The 8768-nt window shown below is 43.2% G+C and overlaps 1 long non-coding RNA gene across 1 annotated transcript; it reads left to right on the plus strand.

Annotated features, from left to right (window-relative positions):
• Positions 1 to 1213: 1213 nt before the first annotated feature.
• On the plus strand, positions 1214 to 3011 carry LOC309620009. Its single transcript, XR_014239369.1, has 2 exons — positions 1214 to 1436; positions 2562 to 3011. It is a non-coding gene; the product is annotated as an uncharacterized lncRNA (long non-coding RNA).
• The last annotated feature ends 5757 nt before the right edge of the window (positions 3012 to 8768 follow it).

Here is an 8768-nt window from a genome sequence, read left to right on the forward strand (position 1 = left end):
TCAGGGGCACCTGACTTGCTTCTTAGAGAGTAAAAACTTGTTTGGGAGGATTTTTTTACATAAAAAAACTTCAGTCAACTGGCCCTAAAGCAATACTCCTAACTGTGGCAGCTTAGTGCCAAATGGTCCAAATGAAGCTGTAGGAAAGCGTTCAGCCCTCGGGCGGACTGGCCTTCTTCCTGCAGCCTGACCCCCCAGGGACTTCACTGGCAGCCCCCGTGGTGAGCGGGAAGGGAAACAGCGGGCTTAATCCCCCCGTGAAACCCTCCAGCCTGCAGGCCCGGGAAGGAGACCTGTTACTTGCACGTGGGGAGAAATGAGATGCGTGAACCTGTTTCTTAGCAGAGAATATGCTTTTACTAGAGATGGGGAATGAAAGAAAGTCGGCAATAACACACACGCACACACACACATACGCACACATTTTATATGTATATACACACACACACATATACATACATACACTATGTATATACACACACGTATATGTAAACACACATATATAGACACACACATACACAAACATGCATTATATATACATACATGCACATATATAAACACACAGTGTGTACACACACTTATAAATATACACACCCACTGTATATACACACACATAAATATATACACATACACTATATATATTTACTTATATATAAACACACACATACTGTATATATACACACAGTATATATACACTTAGGTATAAACACACAGACACACTATATATGAACACACATATATACACACGCACATATATATACACACATATATTACACACATATAAATATATACACACTATTTACACACACATGTAAACACACAAACTATACAGATACTTACACACATATTTACACACATATATACACTCATATATGCACACATATAGTGTGTATATACACATGTATATATGTATATGCAAATATATAAATACGTACACGTATACCTACAAGAAATGAGTAAATATCTTCACCAAAGAGCACGAAGTAGACCATCCAAAGCAGCACTGTTTACAACTTCCCCGACATGGGCAGGAACCCAATAGTCCAACAACCATCTAACAAACAAAGAAACCACCATGTGGCCATGCATATTCTACAAGTGATGAGAAAGAACAAAGGAGGTCTCCATGCAATGGCACAGACGGCTTTTCCAGGTGTAATGCTGAGTGAGAGAAGCCAGACACAGGAGCACGTACCTCACGGCCTCGTGGATGGAGGCCCCGTTACCAGGCCAAGCCCTCTTGCCCTCGGCCCTGCGAACGCGGTTTCCTTGGTGAGGGCTGCTGGTATCCGGGCCGATATGTGTTTCCCTTTCTGGGTGCAGGTAATATTTAAATTTGCTCACATCATGGAGGAAAGACTTTCCCCCGGCCCTCCTAGGTCTGATAGCCGGGTCTCTGAAATAAACTGACAAGAAGAAACTTAATAGGAGAAAAGGTATACACATGTATTAATTTTTAATAGGAATTTATTAATGTTTAATAAAAATAATTAAATTTTTTTCCCCTGAGATGCATGGGGGCATCTCCAAAAGAAAAAATAAAGAATACCAGAAAATGTAAACTGTAGTGAGATTTGAGAGGTTATACACTGTCTTTATAGGGGGAGTGGAGGGGGTATGGGCCCCTCAGGGGACAGTAGATGATTTTTAGGAAAGATGCTGGGTCCTTAGGAAACACGTGGCAGGTGTGACCATTTGTGACAGTGTCTGGGTTTGGGGCTGCTCTTGAGACCAGAGTCCATCTTCCTGGTTGATGGAACCCCTACCTCCCCCCATCCTGGGAGGACTGATAACAGCTGAGTTCCTTCTGGGGAAAGAATAGGCACGTGCATTCCAAAAAAGCATCTTTCTGCATATGCTGATTTTTCTAGTGTCTCCTGCTCAAAATAATCAATATACCAAAGCGACACATATTGGGGTGGCCTGTCCCAAAGTCCTTCATTTACTTTTCCCCATGTGAGCTTTGTTGCTATGCAGTGTTTTTACCTGAAAAGAGCACGTGCAAACGTATTTCTTGTGTCACGTGTGTTGACCCAGAGTCCCTGTGTGTTCGAACGTGGAGAGTATTTGCGTGTTTGTTTGGGTGTTACTTTTAAATTTGATTTTATTTTCGTGGTCCTGTTTGCCTTCTATATAACAGTGTGTGTGTGTGTGTGTGTGTGTGTGTGTGTGTGTGTGTGGTATTGCTGGGCCATGTGGAATGCATAATTCAGAAAAACTGTATTCTTTTCTTATCCTAATTTAAATGGATTATACTGTAGAGCTAATAATGTCTTCTATTAAAATGATTGACATGTGAGTTACTGAATCCAGGAGCTGTGAGTTTCACTTTTCCTTTGGACAACTATGAATATTTATTTTATTATGCTTGAAGTTTTACTCACTGGATGAGTTTCTTTCCTTCCTTCCTCGCCCCGTCCTTCCTCCCCCCGCCTGCCTTCCTTCCTTCCTTTTCCCTGAAGAGCTTCACTGTTGCATGATTAGTTTTTAGTCCTTTACAACTTTCTTTTGGACGAGGAGTCAAACACACTTCTAACTTCAGTCTGTGATTTCTTTTCCAGACATTTAACCAGCTACCCCTCACTGTTATTCAACACTGCTTGCCCCCTCCCTCTGTTTGAGAAAAGCTCTGTTTCATACATTAATTGAGAATAAACTCAGACGTGCTGGGAGAGGGCTGAAGTTCTCTGTGGTCCTGCAGCTCCTGTCTTCATCCTTCGGGATGTCTCACGTCCCAGAAGGCAGATGCCTGCGGATGCACGGAGAGAATTCAGGTTCATGCCTCCAGAGGGAAGCAAGGGGAGAAAATGCATGAAGGCAAATGAGGCAGAAGTCAGGGGGTCCGATTCCCTCACTTGCCTCCCTGCTCGTGAATACCTTATTCTTCTCCAAGGAAATTGGAGAAAGAAGATGGGGACGGAGGGATAAATAAAACCAATAAATTCACATGGGGGGGGGGACTTTGAAAGTTATCCATGAAGGAATTAAAGAATAAGGATGTAACTGATTAATCCCTATGCAGTCTCTGTCTTCTTATGGATTGATGGTGTCAGACTCCAGCTACAGAGAAATAGGATGGAGGGTAGACTGAGCTTTAACATAATTATCTACATTCTGGTGTACATCCTTTGTTGTGTGATGCTGGATGGATCACTTGATTCTTTGGAGTTCAGCTTCCTTAGCTCCGTAACAAGAAGGTGGACCTGTGTCATCTTGACTGTTCCTTATGAAATTCTCTGAGTCCTACAAGACAAAGAGCAAGATAGTTTCCCCAAATCACTCTTTTTTTTTTGTAATGTAGAATGAGTTCCCTCCTTTCTATGCTTTGTTTCCAATAAAATTTGGGGAATGAGATATTGCACTTTTATGGGTTATTCAAGGTGACTTCCCCCTCAAAGATCAGAAAGGCTGATTCACTGCAGAGAAATGTTGAATGACTCATTTGCCACCAGGTTTTAGGACGGAGTAAGAAGTATAGTGTGTCTTCTCCCAGCTTTTGATTACCTACTACATACAACCCTTTAGTAAGAAAGGACAGAGCATGTTAAAAAATGGAAACATCATGTAATAAGAATAGCCAGGTAGATAAAGGTACAGCGAAAGATGAATGGATAAAGAAGATGTGGTACATGTATACAATGGAATATTTCTCAGCCATAAAAGAGAATGAAATAATGCCATTTGCAGCAACATGGGTGGACCTAGAGATGACCATACTAAGTGAAGTAAGTCAGACGGAGAAAAACAAATACCATATGATGTCACTTATCTGTGGAATCTAAAATGTGACACAAATGAACTTACAAAACAGAAACAGACTCACAGACATAGAGAACAAACTTGTGGTTGCCAAGGGGTGGGGCAGGGCAGGAATGGATGGGGAGATTGGGATTAGCAGATATACACTATTATATATAAAATGGATAAACAATAAGGTCCTACTGTAGAGCACAGGGAACTATATTCAGTATCTGTAATAAACCAGAATGGAAAAGAATATGAAAAAGAATGCGTATATATGTATAACTGAATCACCTTGTTGTACAGCAGAATTTAACACAACGTAGTAAATTAAGTGTACTTCAATAAAATACATTTTAAAAAAAGAACATCCAGGTATTGATAGAAACAGGCTTAAATTTAAAAAGAGAGGAAAAAGCAGTGACCTTGAATGCTAATTGTGTATCTAACAAAGCGGATCCCACTAAGAGAAGGATGAAATCCAGTTTGGGAAGTCAAGGGACACTTCTGGAACCACAGACTGAAGCGTAAAATACTACATTGTAAATGATCAGTAATGATTGATGTGTTAAGTGCTAGGAATTTTAAACGTTTGTTGCTTACGAGCTCTCAGCCCCAGAATCGAGCCTTCTGGCAATAAATAAATAAATAAGGCAGAATTACGGCTCGGTTGCGGGTTTGACCTGTGTGTGTACTGATCTCTATGACTAAAGAATAAAAGGAATGAGAAACATGGTAATACGTTCCGTATTTTAGGAATTGGTTCTTTTTTGTTTTTTGTTTTTTTTGCTCTTCTGACTTTATCTTGGCCTCAGTTACCCTGTAGCCTGACTTACTGATTTCCTTGAAATGTGACAGCATGCATCGCTCCATTCCAAAGTAATTACGGAGAGAAGATACGAAACTATCAATATGATTATTTCCTATGCCTGCCAAGGATTCTGTTGTTGTTCTGATTTTCCTTTCTTTTTTAATCTATCTATCCTCATCTTAGGGAATACACTTGCATGGAGTTAAAATTGGGATCTGTTCCTAACCACGGTGCGTTTTATACAGAAGGTTGATCAAAGGGGACTTCCCTGGTGGTCCAGTGGGTAAGACTCCGCGCTTCCAATGCAGAGGGCCTGGGTCGCACCCCTGGTCGGGGAACTAGATCCCCCATGCTGCAACTAAGACCCGGCACACAGCCAAAACTACTTAAAAAAAAAGTCAACCAACGGATTATCACAAGACTCTTGGAGCAGGTATACTTTTAAGTGGTCCATGCCTTCTCAATGGCTTGAGCTGAGTTGCACCACACGCAAATGCTGCTGAACTGGACAGGCTCTACTAGGTCACCAGTCCTCACTGGCTTCTTCTGTGGATGCAGGAGTTTGAGACAAGGCTTCTGGCCAGTGCTGAACAGACACATGGAGCGGTGGCGTGATGGGTTAGTTATGGGTGCGTAAGCCTCGTCCAGAAACGTCATGTGGTCAGAGCGTGTGCTGGAGTGCATCCCATTGTCTCCTGCCGAACCCATTCGCTTGCAGGCAAAACACAGAATGCCAACCAGAGGGCGACTGTATACACGTATTACAATTAATTTGTAAAATCAATTCAGTACACGTGTTCACGGTCACTGTCAGGTTTCAGCCTGATGTGCCCATTTTCTCCAACTGGGAGATGGACGTGGGAAGCTGAAGGCTATTCAGACAGATCGTTTTGTGTTCACAAAGGCACATGATGGAAGTGATGTGAATGCTTTCTGACTTGAGATGCAAGAGGATTAGAGAGTTCATCTCTATTTTTATAAATTATTATTATTTTTTTATTTTTGGCTGCATTGGTCCTTCGTTGCTGTGCGCGGGCTTTCTCTAGTTGCGGTGAGTGGGGGCTACTCTTCATTGCGGTGTGCGGGCTTCTCATTGCGGTGGCTCCTCTTGTTGCGGAGCACGGGCTCTAGGCGCGCGGGCTTCAGTAGTTGTGGCACGTAGGCTCAGTAGTTGTGGTGCACGGGCTTAGTTGCTCCGCGGCATGTGGGATCCTCCCGGACCAGGGCTTGAACCCGTGTCCCCTGCATTGGCAGGCAGATTCCCAACCACTGCACCACCAGGGAAGCCCCATCTCTATTTTTAAAAGGGGTGCACCTCCTTGGAAGTGTGGACTTGACCTCAGATGGGCAGTGTTCTCTCCTGCAGGCAGCGTAACGCGCGATCTATCAACCTGGTCTCTACGGATTTATTTTTCCTTTGTTTTATTTCACCACACTCCTCGGATGACACACTGTCTCTTTCTGGATATGTTAATACCTACATTCAAGTTTGGTTCTGTTCTATGAGTCACTCTGTCTCCTTAAGGCGAAGATCTCTCTCTCTTTCTGTTCTGATATTTTCCTTCTTGCAATTCTTTATTTCCAAGTATACATGTACCCTGCCCACAGAGCCATGTTCAAAAAAACTCATGAATGCTCAGTCTGATTCTAAATGATGACAACCACATATTTGAAGATTTGTGGAAGACTTTCCTACACAAAAATGATGTTGTGTACTTACTGGGTCATTTTCCTACAACTGTACCTCTAAAATCGGGGATGATCTTAACATTAATAATTGGGAGGAAAAAAAAAAAAAATAATTGGGAGGAAAGCTGCGACCTAGATGTTGAGGGGCGATCATATGATCCCAGGGAAAATAATCTATCACAGAGATAATGGGTGATGATCATCTCTGTCCAGGAAAAGCAGTCTATGACCAAGATGATGAGCCCCGATTACTGCGGTCACCTCAGTCCAGGAGAAATAGTCCATGACTGAGATGGTGGGAGGCGATAGTCTTATTCCAAGTTTTATTACAACAGGGGCTTGAAATGTGGGACTTTCCATTTCACCCTCTCATCCCAGAATGCTTTCCTGGCCAACAGACTCAAGATTTCCTGGCAAGTGCACTCTTGGCAAAACTGCTGAGCAGAGAGCAGATTGAGCTTGTCTGGGGGACTCCTGCAGTTCCTCCCCCTGCAATCATTCTGCCCTCCCCCAAAAGAGAAGCTTCTGGCATCCCCCTGCCCACCTGAGACGCTCAGTCTGCCTGGGCTGCCTACACAGCCTTGCATGTTCTAGAAATGTTTCCCTTTCTTCCTCAGGTCAATCTGTACATGTCCCATTGATCTGTTTCTTCAGGTGCCTGATCCAGGACCAAACCAGTGCTGCAAACACGTTCTCACTAATAACCCTGGGGGCTCCCGAATCAATGTCTCGTGCTTACAGGTGTGCTTGCCTCTAATCTCGGAAATTTGATTGCCTTGGGTGGTTGTGAAGGTGGAACGGCCAAGGGCCAGGGGCCCGTCTGAACCTCTCCTGAGAGCCCTGCATGCAGCTGCTTCTTACCCCTCTGACAATCCCATCCCCGCTGCTTGCGGTTCAGTCTCATTAGCCAGATTGAGGTGGGACGTTCTCCTCTAAATCGCTGAGTAGGACTGAACTTGGTTGAACACATTAGATTCATTTTCTTTCTCTCTTTGAATAGAATGTTTTCTCTAAACAAAGAGCCGTGTCTATAGAAAGTTTAGCTTAGAATTATCATTTTGTTTGAAATTATTATTTCTTCCAAAAAAAAATCAATTTCTAGAAAGTCCCAATCTTTGCTTCTGAATGAGGAGTCTTGTCATTCTGCCCTCTGTCTCTGATCTTTTTTTCACTAGTGCCCTTTGCACGAAAAGGATGGAGTATGCAAAGTCATATGGCTGCCCCAAGAGAAACGTTGCCCCAACTGCCAGCTCTGATATGTTCATACGTATTGAAAACTGTCCTGTGAAATCACAAAGCTGGCCTGGAGTTCCTTTCCCCAGCCAGAGATGGAAATACCAGATTCTTCATGTTCACTGGAGCGTAACTCACACAGAAACAAATCGCTGCCTAGCTAGAAATGGAATATTATGAGACATATATATATAAAAATAATTCCATCATTTGGCATAATTCCCAATATGCTTTAAGGATAACCCCTTTTTATGGGTTGAATTCTGTTTCCCCAAAATTCATTCGTTGAAGTCTTAAGGACCGGTACCTCAGAATAGGACTGCATTTGGAAGTATGGTCTTTGCAGACTTAATCAGGGTAAAATGAGGTTATTACGGTGGACGCTAATCCAATATGACTCGTGTCCTTATATAAAGGAGACATTTGGCCACAGAGACACGTGCACAGGAGACAGCCACAAGAGGACGGAGGTAGAGATTGGGGTGACGCGTCTACAAGCCGAGGATCGTCAGAGATCACCAGGAGGCCACCAGAAGCTGGGAGAGAGGCATGGAACAGATCCTCCCTCAGGGCCTCCAGAAGGAACCAACCCTGCAGATGCCTTGATTTAGGACTTCTGGACTCCAGACCTTCGAGAGAATACATTTCTGTGTTGAAGTCACCCAATTTATAGCACTTTGCTACAGCAGCCCTGGAAAACTAACACACACATCCTCTTGCCCAAGGTTTGAATTTTTAATATTTCTTGAATTTCAGTTAACATGTGAGAAATTGAAGAAATGTCCTTGGTCTTCTTGTGTTTCACCCCATTCCTGTGTTCCATCTTCTCCGGAGCGGGCGTCCTCAACTCGGGGAGAGAAACTGGGAAGTTTCCCCCTCTCCCCCTTTTGAGATCTTGTGGTTGGACTAAGAATAAAATTGACACAAGACAGATGAACAGGAGAAAAAGAAACATATTTCAATTCGTGTTCTTGGAGCTCTCATAGAAATGAGACTTAAGAAGTGGCCAAAGCAGGCAGCTTTTACAGTATTTAGACAAAGAAACAAGAAACTGGTGAGGAATTGCCACGACAAACTTAGATTGGATGTCTCATTAAGGAAGAATCTAAGCAGAGTTCGGGCTTGGCATGTTCAATGAATAAAGTCACAAGGTTTGTTGATACAGGCTTCTCAGCCCCAATTCCCTACCTCTGGGGATAAGGATGTCCTTCTATCTGCAGATGGAAGGTGGTCACCTTTCACAGTGGAGATGTATTTCCTGCCTCATAGAGACGAAGAGGAAGTTCGGGGTGTC

This window comes from Balaenoptera borealis (genome assembly GCF_965194805.1).
Source record: "Balaenoptera borealis genome assembly, chromosome: X".
In the NCBI taxonomy this organism is placed as follows: Eukaryota; Metazoa; Chordata; class Mammalia; order Artiodactyla; family Balaenopteridae; genus Balaenoptera; species Balaenoptera borealis.